This window comes from Sphaerodactylus townsendi, linkage group LG04 (genome assembly GCF_021028975.2).
Source record: "Sphaerodactylus townsendi isolate TG3544 linkage group LG04, MPM_Stown_v2.3, whole genome shotgun sequence".
NCBI classification, from domain to species: domain Eukaryota; kingdom Metazoa; phylum Chordata; class Lepidosauria; order Squamata; family Sphaerodactylidae; genus Sphaerodactylus; species Sphaerodactylus townsendi.
In genome coordinates this window covers 92,513,998-92,540,450 of record NC_059428.1, presented here as the reverse complement: position 1 = coordinate 92,540,450, position 26,453 = coordinate 92,513,998, and positions in this window count along the sequence as shown.

The window sequence follows — 26,453 nt, the reverse complement described above, 5'->3', positions numbered from 1 at the left end:
CCCCCCCCCACCCCCCCCCCCCCCCACCCCCCCCCCCCCCCACCCCCCCCCCCCCCCACCCCCCCCCCCCCCCACCCCCCCCCCCCCCCACCCCCCCCCCCCCCCACCCCCCCCCCCCCCCACCCCCCCCCCCCCCCACCCCCCCCCCCCCCCACCCCCCCCCCCCCCCACCCCCCCCCCCCCCCACCCCCCCCCCCCCCCACCCCCCCCCCCCCCCACCCCCCCCCCCCCCCACCCCCCCCCCCCCCCACCCCCCCCCCCCCCCACCCCCCCCCCCCCCCACCCCCCCCCCCCCCCACCCCCCCCCCCCCCCACCCCCCCCCCCCCCCACCCCCCCCCCCCCCCACCCCCCCCCCCCCCCACCCCCCCCCCCCCCCACCCCCCCCCCCCCCCACCCCCCCCCCCCCCCACCCCCCCCCCCCCCCACCCCCCCCCCCCCCCACCCCCCCCCCCCCCCACCCCCCCCCCCCCCCACCCCCCCCCCCCCCCACCCCCCCCCCCCCCCACCCCCCCCCCCCCCCACCCCCCCCCCCCCCCACCCCCCCCCCCCCCCACCCCCCCCCCCCCCCACCCCCCCCCCCCCCCACCCCCCCCCCCCCCCACCCCCCCCCCCCCCCACCCCCCCCCCCCCCCACCCCCCCCCCCCCCCACCCCCCCCCCCCCCCACCCCCCCCCCCCCCCACCCCCCCCCCCCCCCACCCCCCCCCCCCCCCACCCCCCCCCCCCCCCACCCCCCCCCCCCCCCACCCCCCCCCCCCCCCACCCCCCCCCCCCCCCACCCCCCCCCCCCCCCACCCCCCCCCCCCCCCACCCCCCCCCCCCCCCACCCCCCCCCCCCCCCACCCCCCCCCCCCCCCACCCCCCCCCCCCCCCACCCCCCCCCCCCCCCACCCCCCCCCCCCCCCACCCCCCCCCCCCCCCACCCCCCCCCCCCCCCACCCCCCCCCCCCCCCACCCCCCCCCCCCCCCACCCCCCCCCCCCCCCACCCCCCCCCCCCCCCACCCCCCCCCCCCCCCACCCCCCCCCCCCCCCACCCCCCCCCCCCCCCACCCCCCCCCCCCCCCACCCCCCCCCCCCCCCACCCCCCCCCCCCCCCACCCCCCCCCCCCCCCACCCCCCCCCCCCCCCACCCCCCCCCCCCCCCACCCCCCCCCCCCCCCACCCCCCCCCCCCCCCACCCCCCCCCCCCCCCACCCCCCCCCCCCCCCACCCCCCCCCCCCCCCACCCCCCCCCCCCCCCACCCCCCCCCCCCCCCACCCCCCCCCCCCCCCACCCCCCCCCCCCCCCACCCCCCCCCCCCCCCACCCCCCCCCCCCCCCACCCCCCCCCCCCCCCACCCCCCCCCCCCCCCACCCCCCCCCCCCCCCACCCCCCCCCCCCCCCACCCCCCCCCCCCCCCACCCCCCCCCCCCCCCACCCCCCCCCCCCCCCACCCCCCCCCCCCCCCACCCCCCCCCCCCCCCACCCCCCCCCCCCCCCACCCCCCCCCCCCCCCACCCCCCCCCCCCCCCACCCCCCCCCCCCCCCACCCCCCCCCCCCCCCACCCCCCCCCCCCCCCACCCCCCCCCCCCCCCACCCCCCCCCCCCCCCACCCCCCCCCCCCCCCACCCCCCCCCCCCCCCACCCCCCCCCCCCCCCACCCCCCCCCCCCCCCACCCCCCCCCCCCCCCACCCCCCCCCCCCCCCACCCCCCCCCCCCCCCACCCCCCCCCCCCCCCACCCCCCCCCCCCCCCACCCCCCCCCCCCCCCACCCCCCCCCCCCCCCACCCCCCCCCCCCCCCACCCCCCCCCCCCCCCACCCCCCCCCCCCCCCACCCCCCCCCCCCCCCACCCCCCCCCCCCCCCACCCCCCCCCCCCCCCACCCCCCCCCCCCCCCACCCCCCCCCCCCCCCACCCCCCCCCCCCCCCACCCCCCCCCCCCCCCACCCCCCCCCCCCCCCACCCCCCCCCCCCCCCACCCCCCCCCCCCCCCACCCCCCCCCCCCCCCACCCCCCCCCCCCCCCACCCCCCCCCCCCCCCACCCCCCCCCCCCCCCACCCCCCCCCCCCCCCACCCCCCCCCCCCCCCACCCCCCCCCCCCCCCACCCCCCCCCCCCCCCACCCCCCCCCCCCCCCACCCCCCCCCCCCCCCACCCCCCCCCCCCCCCACCCCCCCCCCCCCCCACCCCCCCCCCCCCCCACCCCCCCCCCCCCCCACCCCCCCCCCCCCCCACCCCCCCCCCCCCCCACCCCCCCCCCCCCCCACCCCCCCCCCCCCCCACCCCCCCCCCCCCCCACCCCCCCCCCCCCCCACCCCCCCCCCCCCCCACCCCCCCCCCCCCCCACCCCCCCCCCCCCCCACCCCCCCCCCCCCCCACCCCCCCCCCCCCCCACCCCCCCCCCCCCCCACCCCCCCCCCCCCCCACCCCCCCCCCCCCCCACCCCCCCCCCCCCCCACCCCCCCCCCCCCCCACCCCCCCCCCCCCCCACCCCCCCCCCCCCCCACCCCCCCCCCCCCCCACCCCCCCCCCCCCCCACCCCCCCCCCCCCCCACCCCCCCCCCCCCCCACCCCCCCCCCCCCCCACCCCCCCCCCCCCCCACCCCCCCCCCCCCCCACCCCCCCCCCCCCCCACCCCCCCCCCCCCCCACCCCCCCCCCCCCCCACCCCCCCCCCCCCCCACCCCCCCCCCCCCCCACCCCCCCCCCCCCCCACCCCCCCCCCCCCCCACCCCCCCCCCCCCCCACCCCCCCCCCCCCCCACCCCCCCCCCCCCCCACCCCCCCCCCCCCCCACCCCCCCCCCCCCCCACCCCCCCCCCCCCCCACCCCCCCCCCCCCCCACCCCCCCCCCCCCCCACCCCCCCCCCCCCCCACCCCCCCCCCCCCCCACCCCCCCCCCCCCCCACCCCCCCCCCCCCCCACCCCCCCCCCCCCCCACCCCCCCCCCCCCCCACCCCCCCCCCCCCCCACCCCCCCCCCCCCCCACCCCCCCCCCCCCCCACCCCCCCCCCCCCCCACCCCCCCCCCCCCCCACCCCCCCCCCCCCCCACCCCCCCCCCCCCCCACCCCCCCCCCCCCCCACCCCCCCCCCCCCCCACCCCCCCCCCCCCCCACCCCCCCCCCCCCCCACCCCCCCCCCCCCCCACCCCCCCCCCCCCCCACCCCCCCCCCCCCCCACCCCCCCCCCCCCCCACCCCCCCCCCCCCCCACCCCCCCCCCCCCCCACCCCCCCCCCCCCCCACCCCCCCCCCCCCCCACCCCCCCCCCCCCCCACCCCCCCCCCCCCCCACCCCCCCCCAAACTACAATTTCCATCAGCCCCTACCAGCATGGCCAATTGGCCATGCTGACAGAGGCTGATGGGAATTGTAGTTCCTGAACATCTGGAGAGCCGCAGGTTCCCTACCCCTGTGCTAGTGTCAATCCATCCATCCATCCATCCATCCATCCATCCATCCATCCATCCATCCATCCATCCATCCATCCATCCATCCATCCATCCATCCATCCATCCATCCATCCATCCATCCATCCATCCATCAAAAATCTTTATTGGCATTCAAAAAAGGAGAAAATTTTATCAACATAGAATTAATTAATTAATTAATTATAGTAAATTGACAACTCACTCATCCTGTATAACATGCTGTTTTTGCTTCCTGCCTGCCCAGGACTGTCAAAAGGAGGAAAGACATCAAGCCCTGCTAAGCTCCTGAGCTGCTTTCAGTCTGATGGGTCACATAGTGCAGGCCTGCTATAATCTACTGAAATCTCTAGTAGCAAGAAAGAAAAATATGTTTTAATAAAGAAAATGGAAAAAAAGGGGGGGATGTAGTGGAAAGTACAAAAATACATGGGAAAAAAACCCTACTACACCCAGCCTATAGGCTACAAAAAGCAAACTAGCACACCACATATATGACAGAAAGTGCTCTGTTTAATAGTGTCTAAAAATCTCTGAGTGTAAATAAAGTGCAGCAACATATGACACATGCATAAACCAAAGGCAAACAATAAAACAAATAAATAGTATACTCATGTTCAAGCCAGCCAGCAAGCACAGGGAAATCTCTATAGCCTGAGAACACAACAAAGTCCTGGTGGGTATAGTCTCAATTCAGAACATACTTGAGCGCTCTCATATGTGGAGTGAAAGCAGGCAAGTCACAGCAGATGGGAAATTCTGGATCTCACCCGTTTCACTGCCAGACAGCTTCGTTAGTAATTTACAAGAACGCTCAAGTGTGTTTGTCTTTTTGTTTGTCTTTGGTTTATGTATGCGTTGTATGTTGATGCACTTTATTTACAGTCAGAGGTTATTAGATACTATTAAACAGAGCACTTTCTGTAATATATATGGTGTGCTAGTGTGCTTTTTGTACCCTGTAGCCTGGGTGTATATTTTAATGAAGAAAACACCATCGCTTGAGCCAAAGGATTGGTGTGACCACCATCTTTTCCTCTGTTAGTCAAATTCGTGACATGCTGCTCGGGTGGATGACTGAGGAAGGCTTTGTGTGGTAAAACAAACAGGCCCATTGTTCTAATGGATTTCCAGAAAATGATGGGATTGACTGAAAAACTGGTCAGCCGGTACCAACCTGATTGTTCAAGCCAGTGTTCCACCAGATTGGTGTCAGCTGGGCTTGCCCTCAAGGTTGTGCTCCCCTGAGGCATTACAAATGGAGGCTGCTGACACACAAAAAAGAGAGCAGCCACAAAGCAGCAGGTGGCCCTGCTGAGGTAATCAGGATCACATTCAAATAGGAAGCCATCTCAATTTCCAGCCCAGTGTCTGCCAAGGGGCCTTGAGCTGCCTTGTTAATGCTACAGGGAACACGTGGGACACATTGACTGCATTAATTGTCGCCGCTCATTGAGAGGTAGATGAATTATAATGTTACCACTCCAGGGTAAAGCAAACACCTATCATAACAATCATGTCATTAGTGTGCAGATGCTGGCTGCTCTGCTTAACCTTTTGCATCTTTTTTTAAAGGCATGCAATAAGATTTTTTTCATTGTTTCTTGGATAATTGATTTTTTTTAGGCATGTAGTATTGGTAGACTCTTGAAATAAGTGGAAGCAGCAAGGAAAAGACACACTGGATGAAAAACACAACCCCCACTTCCTTCAGCAGTTGAGAGCTAGAAAATCCTAATTGTTTAGCTGAGTTTTTTCTGTTTTCTGTGTGAATACAACATGGTTATTCTTTATAGGGGTTGAACATCAAGGAAGTAGTTCAGAAAATGCTAAACAATGCCATCAGTATGTATAAACTGATATAAAATACACTTGAGCCCTACACATATATTACACTGAATAGACATATAATATTTGCTGAGTACACTTGATTTTTCTCTATAAGTGTGCTTAATTCTTAAATTATATTTAATCCATGTGTAGCTGAATGTACAACTTAAACTCTACTTTTATCTATTTACTGAGTTCTGCTTCCATTTGTAAAGTAACATGCACTAGCATTTTATTACGAACAGATGTATATAATGTATATGCTAGTTGTACACACATTCTCCCTAATGTGAATAGGGCTAAAATGTGGCTTTGATCAGATATGGGGCATGTAGCTGGGTTTAACTTTTAGCCTGACTTCTTGGTTGGCAATGAACTATTTGTGAATCAGGTTTACATCTGGTAAATGGGAACAACACCAACCTACATCATCAGTAAGTAGTGAAGATAAATAATAAAGAGGGGACATTTTTGATTACATTTCCATGTATAAATTGTTCATTGTTTTTCAGACAACAAAGCCAGGCACTGTTAAGGCTTCTAAGAGATTGTTCAGTTTTTCAAGAGAGGGGCTGTGGTTAGGGTTACCAACTCCATGTTGGGAAATTCAACCAATTCATAAATTATTTTTATATACTGGCACTTATGGATTTTTTGGGATATGTGGCCATGGTCTGGTATCTTACTGTGGCATGCCTCTGAAGTTGCCAGCCATTGATGCAGGTGAAGCATTAGAACCACAAACTACTAGACCACAACCACACAGCCTGGAAAATCTACAACAGCCAATTGATTCCAGCCATGAAAGCCTTCAACAATACATATTTTTATGTACTTTGAAAATAGGGACCATAATTGTATTTACATTGTCAGGGAAGAGAATTTCCGTGTCTGAAATTCACTTTTTAGATATAGCTGATATTTTCTCTTACTGTGTATTTTTTTTCTCTTTGAAAAGAGGCTTTCTGGTTTCAATTTATGTTGGACCCCTTTGTAATGTCAGCCCTTGCATTTGTTTAGTTATACACTGCAGGTGCTTGACAAGAAGATAGGAAAGTATGGGAAGACATTGCCTACCTGTGATCATCTACAGTGTGAAATTCAGAAATTTTGCAGAACTTGCTGCTTTTCCTCTCTGAATTTTTTATATCAAAATGGAATGGATTGGAAATCAACTAAAATTCCTAAAAAGAAGAAAAGAAACAGATTCAGGGAGAAATCGAGTAAAATAGAATTAAGAGAATTTCTTTAGCAATGCTACATTTTACATGTATAGGTAGGTTTATGAACATAAAACTATAGTTTCAATCAAGAGCTGTTCTTTTGCAGCCTTATCATAAGCCAGTAAACTTTCTTCTTTTTTAAATTTGCAGAATTTTTCAAGCATGCATATTTGGATGATAAAAAAATCAAGCCATATTATTTAGTAGAGTGTATGTGTGTGTATGTTCCCCCCCCCCCCCGAGTGATTCATGTTACATTAAACTGTATCCAAACTTATTTTATTTTTCTTGGTCTCCAAAAATTTACAGTAAAACAAACCTAGATGAAAACAAATTCTTGGAATAGTTTCCTGCATATTTAGTGGTGACAACTGTTGACTGGATTTATGTGCCTGCCCGCTAAAAAATGTGTGGTAGTTGAAAATCAATTCTCATTGCTTTTTCTTCCTCTAGTTGAAATATGTACATAGCACATATCTACTACCTAATCTAAATAAAAGCCACTGTTCATTATAAGGGTCATGTAGCACAGGTCACTGAAAAGACTGTGGTTGTTAAGAATTCATATTCTGGTGAGTTGCCAGAGTCTGAAGAATAATTTTCAACATATTGTTTATCATTCCCTCTTTTGGGTTAATCTTTTGAAGATTCAGGAGAAGAGCAAAATATTCTAGAGATGGCATAGGTTGCAACTTCCTATGTAGGGATGGGATTAATAGTTTTAATTAGAAATGTCATATTTTTGCAGTTTCACAGTTAACATGTAATTGTTTTTTTCATTTCATTAATACTAGGAACTATGGTACTGTAATGATTTAGGAAATATAACATTGCATCAGGAAGTGTTTTCCTAAACTCTTCATAAATATTTTAGAAGTTAATTAGAAGACTAGAGGTGCAAGATTTATTTCTAATTAAAAGCTGATATCAGGTGTCACCTAATCCATAGCAGAATACATGCTTAATTGAAAATAATTAGACATTTGTTTTCACTGGTTTTCCAGAACACAAAGAATTGTAATGCCCCCACCCTTGCTCATTAGAAAATCTTTCTGACATCTTGTAAAATAGATGGCAGGAATAGTAAAGTATGTAATCAGGAACTTTTTGCTCATATTTCATTGCAATAAATATTTACTACAATATCGATGTCTTTGAACATTTGTTCTCTTCAATATTCATTATAATTTGTTAGGATATTTATTGTTTTGCAACCAAATCCCAGTTTAGTGTAAAGTTATTTATGCAGGAATACACCATCATTATTGAATCTAAAGAAATCTGAGAATTATGGCTAATTCAAAATATGGTTGATAAAATGTGTGTTATCTCTGAAAACAATACAGAGCAGTGTCAACTTTCAAGTTAGGTATTGCAGGTAACAGGTAACAAACCGTAGGTACTGTGTAGATAGAGGTATAACATGCCGCAGAGAAGTCTAAATCCATATGCTGAGAACCTTCATAAAAATTTGACCTCCATGAAAAATGGTAATCTTCCATTCACATTCTGACATGGTATAGAACTTTACCACGGGATGTGATTCAAGGGACAGTTCACTGCCAAGTCTGCTATTGTGGATGCTGGTTATTGCCTAAGATCAAAGTACATGTCATTTTAAAAGGTGACAAAACTTCATTTCCCCCCATTCTTTTAACAGATTGTATGCAGCCTTTCTCATAAACTTTTTATCCTAAAGTCAACTTTACCAGGAAAGTATAAGTTCAGCATGTGGAGATATAGTTCATTTTTAGAAACTGACTTTTCATTTTAATGAGACTTGGTGTGACAACTTTGTGTAAACACAGGTCAGTGGTTACTAAGAGTATCATCTTTTTAAAACATGCAATTAAGTTGTTTTCAGTATCAGAGAAGCGGATCGAGTTGCCAAGTCTGGAATGGAAAATTCCCAGAGTTGAGTCTGGGTGGGTATGGATTGGGGTGGTGATAAACTTCCCTGGAGAATATAATATATTTACCCTCCAAATCAGCCATTTGCTTCAGTTCTCTGTGTTCTGGAGATCAGCTGTAATTCTTGGCTCCCTGAGGTTGGCAACCCTAGAAGTTACATCCTTTTTGTGGACTGAAGGCAAGAGACCTCCACTGTCCCTTTTCTCATCCTAAACTGTATTAACCAAATTGGTTGGTTTCAAACTTAGTTCCTCTAAACAGGTCATTTGCTATCACTGTAAGAAGACTGCCATAAGCCCAACTTCATCTTCCTTCATCAACATAGCAGCAACAACACAAAAAACAGACCAGATCCAAACAAACTAGTGTGCACTGAGCCATCCATCTCTATCCACTTCCAGGAGACCAAGCCAAGCCAACTCTCGCTCTTTTGCATCCATTCCTTTACTGCCATTACTACATTCTGAGGTAAATGTAGATGGCCTCCTACTCTCATGCTCTAAATTACCTTCTTGCTGGAACTCATTGGAGAATAAAGCTTCCCATATCTAGCTAATGACGAAGAACATGGTGGAGAAATAGGTTCTCAGCAAATGAAGAAGAGCAACAGTGGATAGAGAGCTGTGTCAAAAATGGTGGATTCTCACTATTGTCTTAAAATTGAAGTAAAATTATTTTAAGAAGTGCCAACATTTCATATTGTTTTATATGCTTGACCATACCGGCCACTTGTTCACTGTCAGACTTTGTATTCATTATGTTTTTTAAATCTATAGTGTGCTTTCTATATATATTTCTTACAGTTTTAATCATTTGTACCATAGGAACATTCAAATCTTGCAATTTTCCACTTTGTTTTTTTCTTTAAATTATTCTCTAAATTGAACTACCCCCTTCCCTCCATCCTGATATAATAGCTGCCACTTGGACTTCACAATGCTATTTGGGAAGCCAATTCATCCAATGCATCCATCAAGTAATTCTAGGGTGCTCCTCCCATTATATTTTCAGCCTGTGTTGGAGCACCAAGGAAGGGTATTTGCTGTTCTTCATAAAAACATGTTTAAAATTTACTTCTTGCTCCAGAAAGGTTCAAATGTCACATTCTTATTTCAGATCCTCAGCACATGTGCGCAGCCAGCAGGTGAAAGGCTTCTAGTTTGGATCCCTCACATTTGGTTACAGTTGGCCATTAATGAAAAGGTTCAGCCATTTCCAGTCTACCGCCAAATGCAATGGCCAGACAGGACTTATAGTGAGTATTTTTAAATCACTCTTTATGCTATTTGTTCAGTGGCGTTGTACAAAGGTAACTTCTGATTCTGTATAAAATGTTGTATGCGCCTTATTCTTCATGTCTATGTAGCCTCACTGAAATCTTAAGTAAGCACACAGACTGAACAAAGTTAAATGACTGAAGAAGTCTTTCAGAGAGGTAGCTGTGTTCGTCTGCTGCAACCAAATAACAAGATCTTGTTGGATCTTAAGGTCTAATGAATTTTTTTTGTGGCGTTAGCTTTCCTAAATTGTATGCAAACTGCCAGATAAATACAGTTTATGAACCGAATTCTTTATTTTTGTATGTATACTTCTTGTGCAAAGTGTTTACTCAGCCTGCGATGTCTGTTGCCTCTATTGCCATAACAGGTCCATTTCCAACAAAATATTTCATGCTCATTTAATGATGCATATGTGGACTGATTGGATTGCTGGGTCTGTGTGGCTATTCCATAGGTTATTTTAGAATCCATATTTCTCTCTGCCTCATTATTTTTAACAAAATTTCATTAGTAACTTAATCATGTTATCCATATCTGCTACCGTAGGTCTGTTATGGAACCTTATCTCTTAAAAAAACTTCTAGTAAGCTCATTTGGTTCAATGAAACAATGGACCTTAGGGTTCTTAATTGTCATCATAGTTATTATGCAAACTCATTTACTATGAGCTGAGTCTTTTGTAGAATTCCCATATAAGGCCTTATGCCTGGAAACACCATTTGAAGAAGTAAGTTATGGTAGCATCTTCACTGCTTATAGCTGGCATTATGTTTTACTATATTTCAGGGTGATAATGAAGAACAGATGACTTCTATGGGTGTGCAGGCAAGCTGATACACAATTTTGTACTGTTATGTCAGACAAGTGCAACTTCCTCTTCCATTTTGGTGCTAGTATGAAACAATTGATCTTTAATCTTTTTTAAATTCAGACATAGTGCAAAAGGTAATTTTCTAACAAGGGCACAGTTGTTGCCCTGCCTTCCCCAGAGAAGAAACAAAGAATTGGTTAAGTGGTTTGCCACTGGACAAATGTCATTTGGTGTAAAGACTATGCAAACTTTTGAGTAATGGGAATGATATGCAGTTATAGCTGAAAATATGGGTTGGGGGCATCCATGCACCATGAAACACGTGATTGCTTCATGATACGACCAATTAACATTATAAACCAGATTTGCCATAGCAAATTTCTTTCTTTCTTTCTTTCTTTCTTTCTTTCTTTCTTTCTTTCTTTCTTTCTTTCTTTCTTTCTTTCTTTCTTTCTTTCTTTCTTTCTTTCTTTCTTTCTTTCTTTCTTTCTTTCTTTCTTTCTTTCTTTCTTTCTTTCTTTCTTTCTTTCTTTCTTTCTTTCTTTCTTTCTTTCTTTCTTTCTTTCAAGCATGATGAATTTCAACGGAGCTTGATTGGTTGGGGAATCCTGCAGCTACTTCATCTATGTAGAAATCTCCAGGGATCTATTCAACCCATACCTCCAGTATTTTAAGCTTAATCATGTGGAGTAGGCGTTACAGAAATTCCCTAAGAACTTTAGTCCTGTGAGCTTCAGGCCTTATTCTACCATAGGTGTTAAATCCTGAATATGGGCTATATCCATGGTGGCGAACCTATGGCACTCCAGATGTTATGGACTACAATCCCCATCAGCCCCTGCCAGCATGGCAAATTGCATGGCTGATGGGTTTTGTAGTCCATAACATCTGGAGTGCCATAGGTTCGCCACCACTGGGCTATACCAATTCAGACTGCAAGTGGAAATCATGTGACAGAGTACAACAAATCACTTCTGTTTAGAAACTGGGGATTTGAAGAATGGTGGTGTTGGGGGAGGAGAGGATGATAGTGGGGTACAATGCTATAGAACAGTGGCTAGGAATACTGGGGGGGCTCAGAGTTGCTCAAGAGATCAAGAAGTTGTTCAAGCATTTACCTTTTGATTTTTTGCCATTGTATGTCCTCAATCATTAGAGGAGCCTGTGGCACAGAGTTGTAAGTTGCAATACTTCAGTCAAAAGCTCTTCTCATGTCCTGAGTTCAATCCAGACAGAAGTCGGTTTCACAGTTGAGAAAGCCTCCCATCATTTCAGGGTCTGTAAAATTACCCAGTTTGCTGGGTGTAAAGTGGTAAAGCTAATGGCAGGTCATCCCATAAACACAGTCTTCCTAATAAAAATTGTGATGTGACATCACCTTATGAGTCAGTAATGACCCAGTTCTTGTACAGGGAAATACTTTTACCTTTTATGTCCTCAATCAAGAGATACTGATAAACAACTTTAATTAGTTGGGGGTGTTCATGACATTTTTTGTTGGTAAAAAGGATTCCGCATACTCAAAAAGGATGAAAAGATCTACCCTTTAAAGCTCTGGTAATTCCAGGAAATATTTAGGCCTTACCTGGAGGTTGGCAGTTGTAGCTCTGTGCTCTTCCCTAACACTTCTCTATGTTCAGGGACTTAAATTTTTTTAAAAAAATTCATCATTACCTTCCATTTTTTTAGTTTACGTTCAGGGACTTAATTTTTTTTTAAATGCCTTCCATTTTTTAGTTAAATGTGTGCCTGAGTATGAAATAGATATGAATCTAGACAATATAAAGGACAACTAACAACTAACTCATCTTCCTTCAGCCCTACTGAATGGGTCCAGGAATCAGAATGTGTGACATGGTAGAAAATTCTGATGCATCAATCAAGTTTAGACTGCTCATTGGGACCCAAAGCTTCAAACGTTTCCCCTTAATTGCTTGCTTTGTATATAGAGTAAATTAAAATTTTTTTAAATTTTACCCTTCTCCAAGGAGGTGAGAGTGACATATCCTTACAACAATCCTGTAACAGACAGCATGATGGTGGTGTCAGGTTTAGACTGCTTTGTTATGGAACCCCACTGGATAACTTTGGGCTTCTTGCAGGTTCTCAGCTTAGTGATCCTTAGTTTTTGCTACCACTCATATGGTCATATATGTAGAAAAGATAGCAATCAGGGAAAAGCCACAAATTACACCAGTCTGCAGCAGGTTTTACTATAGAGTTTCCAGTGATTCCTATAGAAGAGTGATGCCTGAGATCAACTCTCGTATCCCCACCCCCTGATTCCCACTGGTTGCCTATCTCATAAGGTGGTTGTTCTGAGAACAAAGTGGAGGAGAGGAGAGCAACATGATAAGCCATTTTGGGTCCTGATAAAGAAAAAGAAAAGAATGTGCTGTCAAGTTGCAAATGATTTACACACAGGCTGTTTCAGGCAAGAGATGAGTAGAGGTGGTTTGTCATTGCCTTCTTCCACAATCCAACTCCAGTCTTTCTTGGTGGTCTCATCTCCAAGTACCAAATGAATAATCAGGGTTAGTTCAGTTGCTGATTGGGAAAAAGCTAAATAAAAATAAGCAAGAATGAGCAAGGTAGATTAGGCTGACAAATGGTAACTGACCCAAGGACACCCATTGGGCTTCATGGCAGAGTAGGAATTACAATCAAGGAATGCCCAGTCTTAACCTAACATTCTAACCACTATTCCAGGCTGAATAATTTGACTCCCCATTTTCAGTGTGAAATGATACAGCTGAGAAATAGGTAGCCTGTATTGGTTCTTAGAACTGATTTCAAGAGTGGGTATGTTTTCATGATAACTGACTTCTTTTTTAAAACCCTCTTTCAGAAACTGGCTCAATAAATCATACAGCCTGATCTATTTTGTATTTTCCCTGTCTGTGTGAAAGAGGGTTGTTATACTTCCTGGTACCCCAAGATACCTGTCTATGGAAAGCCCCCAAGTGACCCAAATGGTGTGTGCCTGGGGCAGCTATGTGACTGCTTGCCTTACTCATAAGTAAACTTCCACAAGCAAGCCTTGGTTCATGGGCAGGCTAATGGGGGCGGTCTTCCTCAAGACCAAAGGAAACTATGTATACATTTCTATCTTGCCTTTCCTATATAGAACTCAAGTTATTTCCCACTCCATTTTGTTCTAACAACAACCCTGTGAGGTAGGTTTGGTTGAGAGAGGATATGTAACTGACTGGAGTTCATCCAGTAAACTTCATAGCAGACTGGAGTGTTTCTCAGGTTTTGACTGATATCCTTACCACTACGCTACGTAGAGTTGCTGATCCGCAGCTGAGGGCTTCAACCCCCAGAAAGTTTGGGGTGGGGCCAGGTTGTGGAACTATGGGATTTTATGACATCACTTCTGTTTTATCACAGAGGTCTGGAGAATAGCTGCAGTATTATGGTAACATGTGACATCATTTCCAGTTAAACACTGGAAGTGACATCAGAGTTGCAATGAGGTACTTTCCCATCCATTTTTTCTCCTGCTACTGCACAAGTGGCTGGGGGTCTGCCATTGTAGCAGGAAACCTGGTTCCTCTATTGCTAAGTGTTCTTGATGATCCTAATTGAACTGCTGCTCCCTCATGGCTTTCCATTCAGCCTTCTTTTACCCCATCATGGACACCCTGAACCTTTTCTCATATCATTTTTTAAAATTTTCTGAAGTATTTCTACTCATTCCAGTGGTCATTTCTGTCAGTTATATCTGGATTAATGTTGTTGTCCATACTATTTATGGGCCTATAAAATCTGGTGATGTACAATGATGCTGAATTCTTGAAGCCTCCAAGATGTTTGATCCACTAACAGGTATGTTCCTGCAAGTAGCTTCCTCTCTAATGTGCTGCTCTAATCCTGTCACTGAATTGCCAAGCTTTCCTGTAAACTGCCTCTCCATCTTCCCATTTATTTCATTCATGGATCAAACTCAGCAGCAGAAGCCGTAAAGAGACTCTGCTCCTGTGGTGTTTAACTGGCTTCACTTGCTATTTACCTCCTTTCTAAAGCAATATTACTACAGTGAAAACTAAGTAATGTGTCCAGCCAGCCAGTTATAGGTCCAGTGGGTCTATTTCCCTATTTTATTGAATAGTGAAGTAAATGGGCTTGTAAAACTCACACAGGGCCCAAGGGTATGCCATAATTTTCACTGTTCCTAACACCTTACTTGACTACTTCCTCTTTAAAGTTTCTTCTATTTTGGTAGGACATTTCATCCAGAGAAAAACTCCGTAAATGGGGGGAAAGTGACATTTAATCAGGCTCGCATGTTTGAAGCAATTCACATTCATGTCCTCATTCATTAATTTTTTGAAAAGAATCTCTTGCTTCCCTTTAATAAACCAAAGCACCTTACCCAAGTTTAAAATAAAGTGAATGTATCAGCAACATTGCCAATAAAATTACATCAGTCACTGCAGAAAAAAAAATACTATGCTACATTTCAGTTTAACACAACAACACTGCATTACACACTTTGGAGTCCATGACTGAGAAGAGTGCAGCTCTGTTCAGGATTGCACAGTAAATCAAGCTATTGATAATCTTCTGCAAAAGAATAGTTTCATGTTATTTTTTGCCCTGAACTGATGTTATGATCTTAAAATATATACTAGAATAGGCAATTCCTACAAGACTAAAATGATGGAAACACTTTAACTACAAAGTGCTAGCTTACTAACAAACATGAGCATAGAGAGAATTGTAGATATTTTCGTATTTTGCATATTTTTTTTCTTGGAGGCAGAAAATGATATCAACCTTCTCTTGTGGTGCAGGATGACATTATAGGTTGTCCCTATGTCATAAAATGTAACAAGGAGAGTGGCAATAAGATGTTTAAGGGCTGGGATTACAAAATGAACGTGGAACATTCAGGACCATGTAAACCCACTGGATCTAGTATGGCCATTGGTGCGGGATGTGGAGTAGCATTGCCAGATCCAGACTGGGAAGCTCCTGGAGGTTTGGGAATGGATCCTGGAGAGGACAGGGACCTCAGTGGGTTACAATACCAGAGTCCACCCTCAAAAGCATTCATTTTATCCAGGGAGACTGATCTCTGTAGTCTGGAGATGAATTGTAATTCCAGGAGATTCTCAAGCAGTGGTGTAGCTCCAAGGGAGCAGTGGCATACCTAGGTAAATTGGAGCCCTGGGCAAAACCTGAGTTTGATGCCCCCCCCATGGGCAGCCACCCTCTCCCACCGTGACCAAACAATGATTTTTTCCACCAGGTCGTTTCAAAGTCACCATCACATTATAGAACATGCCCCAACCCACAAATTTGAACACAGCAATGGGCCATGCCACACAGCAGAAATATTTTTGAAAACATTTTCAAAATGCTTTCAAAATGTTTTATTACTGCTATGAAAACATTTTATGGTGTTGTATCCAGTCCCCCCAATTGGGAGAAACAGCATCACTTTCAATGTTATTTAAACTGTGGACCCCAGATTCTCCCTTTAAGATGGATTTAAAAGGAGAATCTGGGTTCCCTAGTTTAAACAAGTGATGCTGGAATCCACCCCCAAACAACATTATTTTCAACAGTGTTTAAACTAGGGAGCCCAGATTCTCCATTTAAATCCACCTTAAAGGGGGAATCTGGGGTCCCCAGTTTAAACAACATTGAAAGTGATGCTGTTTTGGGGTGGATTCTCCCCCACCCAGAAACAGCATCACTTTCAATGTTTAAACTGGGGACCTCAGATTCTCCCCCTAAATCCATACCGAAGGGGGTGGATTTAATAATAATAACAACAACAGCTACTACTACTACTACTACTACTACTACTACTACTACTACTACTACTACTACTACTACTACTACTACAACTACAACAACAGCAGCAGCAGCAGCAGCAGCAACCTTTGTTGGGCATTGAGGGAATAAAAGAAAGAAAGAAAACAAGCATTGGCAGGAAGGGGGTGGATTTAAAAGGAAAATCGGGAAATTTAGGGGTGCCTGCTGTCAGGGGTACAATTATTAAGATAGCAGCACCAAAATTTCAGAGTACATTACTCTAGAGACCTTACTGATGACATTATCTAGGTTTATGACTTGAGTCTGGGGTCCAAAGTTATGGACCCTCAAAGGTGTAGCCCCCATCTCCTATTAGCTCCCATTGGAAACAATGGGGGTGAGGGCACTCCCTTTTAGAGTCCATAACTTTGGACTCCCTAAACCAAACCTCACCAAACCTGGGTGATATCATCAGGAGAGTCTCCTGAAAAATTCCTGAAATTTTGGTGCTGCTAGCCTAAAAACTGCACCCTTTGCTGGCCAAAAACAGAAAAACACTGAAAATACAAAAAATCCCACAAACGAACCTGCAGCTTTTTGCGCCCCCCACAAGGGGGCGCCCTGGGCAACTGTGGGAGGAAACGCCTTTGCAAGGGAGTGGGGGAGGGGGTGATGCACTGGGTGCATGCCGGTGCAGGGACGTGGCTGGAGTGTGTGGGGATGGGCAGGGCATGCCAAGGGCGCAGTTCCCCTTCGCTCCAGCCCTGTTCTCCAGTCCCATCTGGAAGCTGGTATCCCTAAGTATTGCCATTCAACTTTTTCCTGATTCACTTCTGTGGATGGGATTGCACTGATTATCCCCTGATACACACTGAGTTAGTGGTAAAAAGTTACAGAGGATGATATAATATTTGAAAGAAGAGGCTGTACTTCTTACTGGCAGTGTCAGGGAAGAAAAAGCTGCATTGTTGTTAAGATGGATGCTGCAATATTTGCCGAAGTTGGGAAATACATAAATGAAACTTTTCAATTCCTTTACAAATGATTGGGATCAGTTCTTGAGAGAACCTGGATATTCTTTCTAAGTTCCCATAATTGTTCCCAAGATTAATGTCAAAGGAAAACCTTGGCTGAATGGAGCTCACTAAATGTCTTGGAGTTTAGGTTAGGGTTGCCAACTCTGCATTAGGATTCAGGAAGGGCAGGAAACTCAGTGGTGTGTAAAACCTTAATCTACTCCTCAAAGTAGCCACATTCTTCAAAGGAATTGATCATCCAAAGATTCATTGTAATTGTGGGGGATCTCCAGCCTCCACTCGGAGGTTTGCAGTCCTAGTTAAGGATGATGATGTATTCATTCATTTATTTTAAACCTTTTATATCCTTTTTTCATGATTCAAGGTGGTTTACAATAACTCATTATTGGGCAGACATTCATCAATTTCACATATTTGTTCACTACCATGATTAAGGATATTGAATTTTGGTCACAGTGACCTGTATACAGTTATGTAAATAAACCTGTTGTTAGAAACCAGCTCATTTTCTGCATAAATGACACTGAAAGATAGGACTAACAGAAAATCATCTTGAAGCCACTGCTTACAGCTTTTAAAATCAGAGCATCCATTATATTAATTCATATTAATGTAATTTTTAGCTAAGATTTTATGATGATGCCTTGTTATTTTAAGGATTTAATAACATTATAGTGGTTGTTCATAATTTATTATTTTATTGGCCTATGTGGCCCATGTACACCTCTCAGAGCCCTTTGGGCGTGAGCGGGTCATCAAATGTAATAAGTTGTTGTTGTTGTTGTTGTTGTTTTTGTTATGTTCAGCAAGGCAGCTGCCTAGGACACCGGACAAGGAGGAGTGCCAACCAGTCTTATTGCTTGTCCACCTGTAGTGTCCACCTGTAGGTCTGCTGAAGCAAATAGCAGTCCTCAGGAGGTTCCCCCAGTCCCAGTAGGTGGCCCATTGGGAGCCTGTTATTTCTTTCTTTCATTAGAGAACAGGAGTGGGCCTCAGAAGGCCTGGTACTTTCTCCCTCCCTGTGCTCTTCATCTCTCTTCCTCCTTCTCTCTGCCTCACCTTATCATGGGGAGGGGGATTGAGGAGGCAGGTTGTGGGTCTGTGATGTGCTGTGGTATGGCAGTGCATAATATCCTCACTTTAGCTAGCCTATCCACTTTGCCACTGCAAGAAGGATGTGGAGGATGGGGGGCAGCTTCTTCTGGCCACACTTGGGGGGAGATGGGCAAACAGTGGCTTCCCCATGGTGCCAGATGGGATGGCTTTTCTGCAGTATGGGGGGGGGGTTACTGCCTAGGGCCGTGGTGGCGAACCTATGGCATGGATGCCAGAGGTGGCACTCCGAGCCCTCTCTGTGGGCACGTGCAAACAGAGTGCCCTCCCTCAAATCTAGGCTGGCTTGGGCTGCTGGGCTCGATTATTAGCATTAAACCTAGCATTAAACCTAGTTTTGGGGAAGCAGTGTAGGTAACCCTGTTAAGTACTGTTAAACCCCACTGATTTTCATGCGAAGAACTAAAGCACGATCCTTTATCTGGGAGTAAGCTCGGTTGCTGGCAATGGGGCTTGCTTCTCAGTAAACCCTCCTAGGGTCGTGATTCACCCGCTGGAAGAGTTGCACGGTTGCTTCAAAGCAAAGCCACCGACTACCACCAAGCCTACTCCCGAGTAAGACACACCTCAGAGCAAACCTTTTTTTCTAAACTAAAACCTCAGTATTCAGGTTAAATTGCCGTGTTGGCACTTTGCAATAAATAAATGGGTTTTGGGTTCCAATTTGGGCACTCGGTCCCGAAAAGGTTCACCATCACTGGCCTAGGGCATCAGAAATCTTTGGGTTGGCCCTGCCTAGAATCTCAGGGCTAGTTCATTCAGTGAAAAAAAATGTATTGGATCATACCTGTGCATATCTCATGGAGAAGTATATTATGTGCTCTGGTAGTTAACATGGAATACTTATAGTAATTCCCATATTTACTCTAGTCTCAAAGAATGACAGAGCAATCCTTGAAATCACTGAGGATTGAACACCTACATGGTTGGCACCTGTTTATGCAGTCCTGACCCTGAGGATTGGTGTGGTAGGAGAACTTCAACAATTGCATGAGATCTCACCCAAATGGCTGGTGCTTCTTCATTCATGAACCCTAGAGTTCTCGTTCTTCCAGAAAAATACTGAGGCTAAGTTCTCTGCGATGTGAATGCATATCCACTTACCCAGCCCACATTTAGAATCACAGTCATCACCAAACTTAGATTGCCCCCAGACAAGAATAGGCTGCAAACTATTTAATAACTATTCTAATGAACATGTCCATATCCAACTTTGTTATTGATTTTTTTCTTACCAGGCTGCATCCCAGCATGCAGTCTTATCAGCCATGGAAATTATCTGATTAGATAATAGTGAGTGGACACAGGTGAGTGAACACAGGAATAACTTTGAAACAAATAGATCTGGGCTCAAACGCTTAGCTAGGGAGCTTTCTGGGTAACCTTTAGAATTGTCAACCTCCAGGTAGTGCCTGGAGAGCAACCATAATTACAATTTATTTCCAGATTACAAAAGTCAGGTCCCTTAGAGGAAATGGTTGCTTTGGAGGTCACCCCCGACAACATCATCCCCACAAAGTCCCCTCATTGGTCATTTTCCCCAGGCACCACCCCAAAATCTCCAGGAATTTTCCAATCCAAAGTTAGCAAGCTTACTGCCCCTGGGCCTATTTTATAGGACTGTTGTGAGCTTCCTTACAGAATCTGGGATACAGAAATAAAAAGTAAAACTGTCAAGGGCTTCTGATGCTGTGTTTCTTCATGCTTTAGAGACAAAGGACAGTGGAAGAGCTCTTGTTAAAATGTGAAAGAGTGCTTTACAAGGAAAGTGTGAGACAATGGCTTTGGAAACTAAAAAAACAAAATTACTTCGAGAACTGAATGTATTTTGCCTTTCCCCTCCATGATCCTCATTAACACCAGCAAACTGTAAAATGCCTCTATTTTCAGTTTGCTAAATAGTGAATAAAATTTTATGTAATAGGCCCAAGTGGGATTAGTACTCAGCTAGACACTGTGAGAATACTGAAGTGTAACACAATGATTAAACCACAGGTGAGGAAACTAAGCAGAGACATGGTAGTCAGTGACATGGAAAGTAGAAGGTCACCCCTGGGACGAAGCCAGGTTTAAACTGCCTATGAACGGTAGCAGAAACAGATTTGCAATTGCAACAGACTGCTAATGCCACAAACCAGAAGCTATGTCTAATGGAAATGGGTGGTGTTGAAAGCTGCTTACTCTTTATGTAAAGCAGTTGAAGGATTCAAATAACACTAAAGCAAATGCCCTTAATGATATGTTTTTAAATAAAAAAATTCTTCTTCAGAGTTAATTTAGAACTGGTGAAATTTGCCAGGCTAACACCTTTGCAGCATGACGTCTCTGTCTGCAGGTGCTGCTTGACAAGCAGCAATGAGAGGTTCCCTGATACTATGGTAACAGTTCCAAGGTTACGTACCAAAATGACATCTGTTTAGGGTTGCTAATCTCCAGGTGGTGGCTGATGTCCTGCTATTACAACTGATCCACAGGTGACAGAGATCTGGAGAAAATGGCCACTTTGGAAGGTTGATTCTATGGTATTATACCCCCATTGAAGTCCTGCCCCTCTCCAAACCCCTCCTCCTCAAACTCTATCCCTCAAATCTCTAATCCTGCCCCAGGTCTGGCACCTTACATCAAGTCCTTCCTCAATGAGTCTTATCAACCTCAAGATGGGACATGGAATTGCAGCTGTTGCCACAGTCTAAACTTGGTGGAAATTGCAACCATTGAGGGTGGAATGCTTGGCTGCTTGGCTGTCAAGTTCACTCCCTTCTTTGCAGCAGTGGCGTAGTGGTTAAGAGCAGGTGTATTCTAATCTGGAGGAACCGGGTTTGATTCCCAGCTCTGCCGCTTGAGTTGTGGAGGCTTATCTGGGGAATTCAGATTAGCCTGTACACTCCCACACACGCCAGCTGGGTGACCTTGGGCTAGTCACACCTTCTTGGAGCTCTCTCAGCCCCTCCCACCTCACAGGGTGTTTGTTGTGAGGGGGGAAGGGCAAGGAGTTTGTAAGCCCCTTTGAGTCTCCTACAGGAGAGAAAGGTGAGGATATAAATCCAACTCTTCTTCTTTGCGAAAAACAAACTCCGGGCAGTCACCATGTCCTAAATGTCCAAAATGTTTTCAAGTTGGCTATTCTATAGGTTGGCTATTCTATCAACTCCACTTCTAGGCTTACAAAAATGTATCTGTGTAGCAAAACACCATAGCAGTAGTTTCCCACATCAGAATACCAACCTTCGGGTGGGTCTTGGAAATCTCTTGGAATTACAGCTGATGCATGGATTAAAGAAACTAGTTGCCTTGGAGAAAATGGCTGTTTTGGAGGGTAGACTCTTTGGTTCATTCCGCACACGCAGAATAATGCACTTTCAAGCTGCTTTCAGGGCTCTTTGAAGCTGTGCGGAATGGCAAAAACAGTTGTGAAAGCAGCTTGAAAGTGCATTATTTTGCGTGTGCGGAATGAGCCTTTGCCATTAAGTCCCTGTTCTCCCGAAGCTCACCCCCCTATATCCAGGAATTTCTAAATCCAGAAATGGCAGCTCTGCTCCCACAGCCTGTTTCTCTCATTCATTGGCAGCATCTGTCAAATCTTCCTCTGTTTAGCTAGTCATGGAAATTTTCCCTGGGAGACTGCTGCCTCAGAGTCAATCTTGCATGCTTCTCTTGTTTCCATTTGAACAGCTAAATCTTGAAATAAAAAGCAAAGTTCTGGTACTTAGGGCCAGAATCTTGACCAGAACCTAGAAGTCTATGGGAAAACCAGATAATGTCCCAGGGTTTTACAGTTAAGTCCAGTTTGTTTATTTGTTTTTGTGGATTTTGATCCTGTCTCTTAAGAGTTTGGGCTGGCATTGTTCTTCCCATTTGCCTACACATATCTAATTCCCACATGTTCTCCCTGCCTGCATATACCTAAATCATACTTGGGGCTGCTCTGGGCTTTAAGGTAAGTGGTTGGGAGGGATGGGATTCCTCCACAAGGGGACGATGGGATTCCCTTCTGCTAGTTTCTCAGGTCCCTACTTGTGTTATACTAATAGCCACTCTGAGAGGCAAATTCAAGTGACATCTTAAAGAATGGATTCCTGTTTTATCTTGCTGCTAGAGCTTAACATGGCTAACCAACTGGAATTATCATCTTGTGGGTAGATTTAAAACTGCTAGGTTTTCTGCCCTTTGACTCTTCCCCTGCGGTTGTTCAAGTGAGCAATGGGTACAGAAAGGAGGAGGGGGAAAGCATCATGCCGATTACGTGGCTTTGCCAACCTCCACTTTCCCAGCTCCTTCTGGTTGCCAATCATGGGATGGCCCATTCATTCCATTCCATTCCAAAACCTTTATTAGGCATAAAACTGGTGTGTGTCAAGAATTCCAAGTACAATAAGAAGGTCATTATTGTACAACTTGTAGTACACAGAGTAAAAATATAGCAACAGCTTCTGAGATTTCAGCATTAGAATTATTTAGAAGCTTAGCCATTTTTAACTTATCAGAAAGGAGCATAAATCCTGTTGGTAATACTGTCCTCAAATCAGTTCTAATGTTGTATTTGAACAGTAAAGCAAAATATGGGATGGCCCAAAGGGGTTGAATATGGGTCTCCCAGAACCTAGTCTGACATACTAATCTCTATACCACTTTGGCTGGCAGTTATGAAGTTCTGTAGTTTAGGTCTAGGGAGTTTCACAATGCAAAACAGACTCAATGAAAATGAACTGGGGATAAGCAAACATGAAAGATTTGTTTATGATAGTTGAGCTGGAAGGCTCATTCACATGAGTACGTTTCCATCTCAGTCATTAATGGTTACTGTAAATATTCATGTATGAACCAGCATTAAGTTTTTCAGTCTTTATGAGAAACACATTATAGTGTGCGTCTTGTGACTCACAATTCTTGTTATTTCACATGTCATGAATGCTCCATTAACATATGACTACACAGCCATTATAGGGAGCATTCAGAGGTGGAAGGCATCAATTCATTGCAGTGAAAGTATAACAGCAAACAGCAAAAGAACAGTACCATTCAATCCAATGGGAATGTCAAGAAGCAGATTTGCTGATCTTCCTTGCAGGCTCCCTTCCACATTTGTAAAAAGGGAAACATTCTTCATTGTACAAGAAAAACATAAGCCAAGCTCTGGTGTGAGAATACTATAGACAATCCAAAAGCTGTTTCCTAAGAACCATTTCCTATAAATACCCTGAATAGCTTCAGTCCTGCTGTCTGGATTTAATTCAATTGTTATGCCAGAATAGTTCTTAAGTACAAGCGAAGATAGTGGACTTTACCCTCCCTCAGCAGTAGTATAATCTCTTTTTTAAAGTCTTTTTATTTCCCAGTGACTGTAGCTTCCGATCACGCTGTGTCACCATGTATGGAGAGGACTTTTGGGAAGGGAGGAATTCAACCCTCTGGGCTCTAACTGAAATTGGTGTGGGTTGTCTCCTACCTTCCAGTCTTAAAAACACTTGACACCTTGACATTCTCACTGCTAAGGAGGTCTGACAGAAACTCATCAACAATAGGACATTGTTATCAGCCCTGGCAGAAATCATAGCAACAGACTGATGTGAAGTGATGACTTGCATTTACTTCCAGGAGGGTGAATGCAATTCGGTGTCAGTTGTTCCCAGTGTATGACTAGGAGAAAGTGAGGAAGTTACTTAAAGGAGTTGTGTTCTTCGCACTTCTGTCTCCGTCATCTTGGAAACAGATTGCAAATTGTTCTCTTTTCTTTTTTTAAAAGAAATCAAGAGCAGAAGTAAATGTCTCATTATTATACTGTATTTTGATACTGCTCTTGGAAAAAAGCTAATACACCGGTGATTAGCTTCAGATGTTGGTCTATCAGGCACATAAGACTGATCTTAAGATGAAGGAAAATGCTTTGTGCCACTGTACTTGCCAATAACCCTCTTCCTGTGCCCACCCCCTTCAAGAATCTGGCTGCATTAATTAGAGTGTTTGCACAATACATTCTATGCTGACCTTTACGTCTGGGATAGGTATATAAATCCTGCCTCAGCCAAAATGATGGAAAGCAATTTGGATCTGAAGGCTGTAAATGGTCACAGCTGAAATGAATTCTGACAAGTCATAGCTGAATTCCTGTTGCTCAGAAACAAACCCCCCCCCCTCCTCACGCAGCCTTTCTCTTCTCCTTTTAAATGAACCTGAATAGGCTATTTAATATTAGAGAACTCCAGAGCCCAGGACTGTAGGAAATGGAAGGATTTTATTGGGGCCAGCTGAAGGCACTCTCATCAGCAAAGGGAGGTGTGTTGACAGCTCTTGAGTGTGCCAGTGAGTGACATTCCAGTCCAGCATCCTAAAGCAACCTTTGTAAAAAAAGAAAAGGAAGGGGGGAAAGCATACAGAGAAATTAACGGAAGAATTTAAAACAGGTTAGGTTTCCAGTGCTGTCATCTTATTTCATGATACTCACTTAATAAATAAAGAGTGAGATTAAATATTTTTCTTTCATTATGCTATCGTTGGGTAAAGTTGTTGACAAAAATGAGTAATGTGATATTTGAGGACTGAATGTTGAATGCAGGCACAGGCTGCTGTATTTGAAAGGGTCATTCTTTGTCATCTTGCGCAAAATAAATGCCGTGTAAAAACAGCAACTTTGTTAAAAAGGTGCACTTCCCTTTTCCTTTTCAAATTGCAGAGTTTGATTTTGTAACAACCTCGCTCACTTTTTGAAGTGAACTGGGTTACAGAATGTTGAAAGCTGTCAAAACAGGAAGGGTGCACTGATTTTCTCAACTAGTAAACCAGCCCCCCTTGGATGGACGAATTGCCAGGAATGGAGGGCAGATTTGTAGCCACTTTGCTCTTAATGCCTGAAACAGCTGTTTGTCTCTGATCCCTAAAATGCATTAGACTTTGATCTAATGTAGTATGCCATTACAGACTTTGGACAATTAATGTCAATAGTTCCTTCGATTCCTAAACATGAATCTTGAGACACTCTGCCTATACCCAAATCCCAGTGTGGCTATCTGGAGAGCACCTAACTCAACCCTCTATGATGATTTTTTTTCTTTCTCTTCATTTTCTCTGCCTGGTGCTATAGGAAACACCTGTCCTGGGGTCTGCTCCCATTTTACCCAGCTGGCTCCTTTCATCCATGCACTGGCTTGGGGTCAGCCTCACAAACAGGTGTTTTCCCTCAGAACAGCTTTCCTGCCTCAATTGAGGTAGATCACAAAGGCTGAACTTTGCTGCCAGGGACCAGAGGTCAAACACAGCAGCATTGAATCCCTTGGGGAACTGGGCTTACCAGGTGTTTAATATTATTGGAGCTTATTTGCTGAAAATTGTGATAGAGCATTCTCAGCAATTCAAAATAAACTTAACGAGAATGGGTTTAAAAGCCCCCAACATTAGACAATGTCTGTTCAATGGACAGAAAGGTTAAAGTTAATTCAATCAGGCATATGCACTTTCTCCAAAAGGGGAACACGTGCACCTAGAGGATTGGCTCCATTTGCTGCAATTTTGGGTCTCATTTCCATTTGAGAGAAAGATAACTACTTGCATATGGAAACAATCAATAAAAAGAAGTCATTAAAATTTCTGTTATTTAGAAAAAAAATCTTAATGAAGTAATATCTTTGCCAGGGCAGACAGAAATGTAAATTAGAAGATGGAAAAAAACTCTTAAAGGGTCTAGCATTTTTTAATCAAACAAATTTATGAATTGCAAGTTGTTGGGTAACAGATTGTTAATTTCCTATATGTTCTGTTAAGTAGTAAAAAATGGGAAGGGGAACAGGAATATATACCTATAAACAATGAATTTAGAGTTATGTTTTCATAAAGTGTGCAAAGTCAGCTAATTTGTAGATGGCTAAACAGAAACAAAAAGTCTATTTATAAAAGTACTGTGCAAATGGAAAATGTGAAGGACAGTGAAAAGCATGTTAACATATTCACTTGTTTTTGCCAAAAAATATTAGCATGACTTTTAACAAATTCTTTGGCATTTAATTTATTTAACTTTGCAAAACCACAGCAAGGAAGTGTTGAAAGCATGAGAAATCCACCCATTTCTTTAAATAAAGGC